The sequence below is a fragment of the Salvia splendens genome, chromosome 1 (assembly GCF_004379255.2).
Source record: "Salvia splendens isolate huo1 chromosome 1, SspV2, whole genome shotgun sequence".
Classification (NCBI taxonomy): Eukaryota; Viridiplantae; Streptophyta; class Magnoliopsida; order Lamiales; family Lamiaceae; genus Salvia; species Salvia splendens.
In genome coordinates, this window is record NC_056032.1 from 32,738,791 (window position 1) to 32,742,774 (window position 3,984).

Sequence of the window (3,984 nt, forward strand, 5' to 3'; positions counted from 1 at the left end):
GATGGCAAGTATGATGGCTATGGCGTTGAGACGTGGGCTCGGGGCAGCCGGTATAGAGGGCATTACCGGCAAGGCCTTAGGCATGGTTTCAGAGTATATAGGTTTTACACTGGTGACGTACATTCTCAACGGAGGGGGTGATGATGTGAGGGGTTGAGGCTGAGGGATGAGACGGTGGTGGGGGCGATGAGGCGGGGAGGGCGGCGGAGATGGTGGAGATGCTGGAGGGGGAGGAGGTGGGGGGTATTTTTTATTTATAATATAAAAGTTTTTTTATTTATAATAATAATAATTTTTTTTGAATTAATTAAAAATGATTAATCGGATCAAAATCCGATAAATCCACGTTGACTGTTAAATTTTAACAGTTCCGTCCATTTCGGACTAAATGTGATCCGATTTCAAATGTGAGGGACCGAATAATTCAAAAGATAATATTTTAGACCAAAATCAAAAAATTACAATATGTTAAGGACCAAAATGAGACTTTAGTCTATATTTGATTAATTTGGCAGTCAAGTGGATTAATAATTTTTAGAGCAACCAAAATCTTTTATCAATTCAATACGAAGATGCAACTGAACCTAAAGTAAATATTTAAATGCATAATTTTATAATATTATACTTACATACGTAGAAATTAGAATAGAAATTATACGTACGGTTTAACATGCCTACACATGCTAATTGGAATTTTACCCAGTCAACTCATTCCAAGTCTCCGATCATGCGTGGCTTGACTTTAGGAACAGCACCAGCATTAATAAAACAATTTCAAGTTCAAGAATTTGGAATATTTTTTTTAATCTAAAATTGAACTCTTTATCAATAGAACTTCCAATCCAAATCATCAATTGCAGACAATTTGTGGTTTGTATCATCACATATGTATATATACGTGCACAACACGAACAACATACTTACATACGTAGAAATTAGAATAGAAATTAAACGTTGATCAGAGTAGTAATTGACAAGCGATTAGCCACTTTTCATCATCAAAACATACGATTCCTATTTTGCATAATTCCTTTGTACAAAACTTGCCGGTTTTGAGGCATACCCTCTAAAATTTCACCATTATTCCGGCAAGTTGCCTCCCGCCGCTCCTTCTTCACATAATACTTTTCGTCTTTTGACTCCGCGAACCTCACCTTCTTTCTCACCCCATCCTTCGACCTCCCTAATATCAACGAGCGAAAGGAATATTTTTTATTAAAAAAAAAAGAAAAAAAAAGTGTGAAAGAGGAAGAATTCGTACCAGTGGAGGTTTTGGTCTGAAATTCGATTTTGTTGATGAAATCAGAAAGAAGTCGATTGTGAGCATGCACTGCTAGGAAGACTACGCCTCCGGAAACTGCAATAGCTGCCATGAAACCCCTTCTCACTGAATCTTCCATTTTTGTTGATTTAGAAGTAATTGTTAATGTGAAGCAGCATTTATAGAGATGGTGGAAATGAAGTAGTACGATGTGGACAGAATGAATGTTGTATTTTCGACGAATGATTCAATGCGATGTGAAATTGTTGGTCGTCGCAGATTTAATTAAAGAATTAATCAACCTTGTTTCCAAGAATTGACATTTTACTTTTCTTTGCTAACCTTTTCTTTACATTGCCTTGTCTTCTTCCTTCTAGCTGGTGTAATAATTGAGTAAATTATAATGCAATTTAATGTGTATTTAGTTTAATTGGTTTGTTATTTTAGGGTCGGTTATTATGTATAGCTAGTTGTATATAGTAAAAATGATCGGTGACAGTATAATTAGTTTTATTTTATAGTCAATATTGCTATATTTCAATTTAAAATAGTAGTAGTAATTTTTAATTATTACTCCCTCCGTCCTAAAAGAATATACACTTTGAGTTCGGCATACGTTTTAATGCAAAATTGGTAAGATAAGAGATAAGTAAAGAGAAAAAGAAATTAAAGTATTGTTAGTGGAGAATGGGTCCCACCTCATTGGAGAGAAAAACAGTTTCTAAAATTAGAAAGTGTATATTCTTATAAGACGGACTAAAAAGGAAATAATGCATATTCTTGTGGGACAGAGGGAGTATAACTCTTAATTGAAAAATTGAATCCTAGTTGTATGATAAGTTTAGAATGATAATATTAGCACTCCATTCGTCCCACTCAAGATGTTCACATTCTTGAGTGTTAGTGCGACACGAGATTTTAGGAGAAGTTGTTAAGTGAAATAAATAAAGTGAAAAAAAAGATACTAGTTGAATATTTAAATGAGTAGAGAGGAGTGAGGGAGATTTATTTCCAAATATAGAAATTGAACATCTTGAATAGTACAAACTGAACAAAAAGGTGGACATCTTAAATGGAATGAAGAAAGTACTAAATAGTAGTAGTACTTAGTAACATCAGAATTATTAGTACTCCATCCGTCCCACAAGAATATGCATTCTTTTCTTATTAGTCTGACTCACAAGAATATGCATTCTTTTCTTTTTAGTCTGACCCACAAGAATATGCACTTTCTAATTTTGGAGAGTCTTTTCTCTTTAATGAGGTGAAACTCATTCTCCACTAACAATATTTTAATTACTTTTTCTACAACTATTTTACTTTATCAATTTTACATTAAACCCGTGCTCATTCCAAAATGCATATTGTTTGGGGACGAAGGCGTATAAATTAAATATTAGTAGCGTAACAAACTCTACGTACTCGGTAATTACAAAAAAGACAGATAGTCAGTATCATGAAAATGGTCCAAAATTATTAATGAATCAAAGCATCCATAAAAAATCAACTTTGCTTATACATTACGAAATATGAGTCACGTGGAGTGAGACTTTTAATGTTAAAAAAATTAAAGTAGTTGTTATTTTGAATACTTGGACTGTTTTGGAGTTCTTGCCAAACATTTCTCTCATATGTTTGGCTATACATTTTACTAAATTAAATGTATTTAATAAATTTTTTATGTATTGTGCACGATTTTGGAGTGCTATGAATGATGCACGATTTTCTACTAATAAAATTTTGTGCTTGATTTTTTCTTTTTAGAGAAATTCACAACAACGGTGAAATTTTAATCTAAACAATAAAGGATGTCGACCAACAATTGTACTTTAAGTGTCATTCATTATAATAACTAACTATTATATGATAATTTATCTGGAATTAAGTTGTGAAATTATTATAATTGAAGGGATGATTATAACTAATTATCAAAAAATTATCTATTTATAGTGTGTTAGGTAGAGTGGATAACTCATCTATGCTTCAAATTATGAAATTGAATCTCATGAACCAAATATAATATCCTAAAATATAATCTTGCAAATTGAACGTCGTGTAATGCTTAATCAAGCGTAAAAGTATATGCATATGAAAATTACAGATATTCAAAGTCGTGGCTAAAATAAACACGCAATAATAATTCCACATATAAAAATCGTGAAACACTTGTTTTTAATTTGAGCGGCCAACTTCAGTAAGTGTGACCACCTTATTCTATACATGCAACAAAGAAAAGAATTGTTGGCCAGTTTGATATTGCGAAGGGTGTCCCGATATTTTAACTATCGATGTATGCTTAATACACACTGAAGCGAGGTTTGAGTAGAGATGAGTGTGTTCGTATTGCTTGAGCGCGAGTTCACACCCACTGAAGTTTAAACATATATCAATCAAACAGATCTAGGGAATTTACTAAACCGCAGGGTCTAGCAGATCATAAACTTATCTGAAATGTCGTTGGGTGCACTCTCTAACCATTTCAAAACCTTAACCCATTATACTATTGGCTAGTATATGGAAGTAAGGATCGATCCCATAGAGATTGAGGAGTTTAGAAAGTATTCGGAGGATTCGGACAAGGGTTGGCTGCTGCCACGCAACTCATGGGTTAAGTTTTAACTACTAGACTCAACGGAATGAAAAGCAACTAACCTATCTACTAGACCTACGAAACAACGAACGTAGGATGCATGCATGACTTAAAACAACTTAAAGTTAACGAG

General features: G+C 33.3%; 1 long non-coding RNA gene across 1 annotated transcript; it reads right to left on the reverse strand.

Annotated features, from left to right (window-relative positions):
• Positions 1 to 829: 829 nt before the first annotated feature.
• Positions 830 to 1,568, reverse strand: LOC121803663. Its single transcript, XR_006051094.1, has 2 exons — positions 1,262 to 1,568; positions 830 to 1,183 (listed from the first exon to the last, which is right to left on the reverse strand). It is a non-coding gene; the product is annotated as an uncharacterized LOC121803663 (long non-coding RNA).
• Positions 1,569 to 3,984: the final 2,416 nt, after the last annotated feature.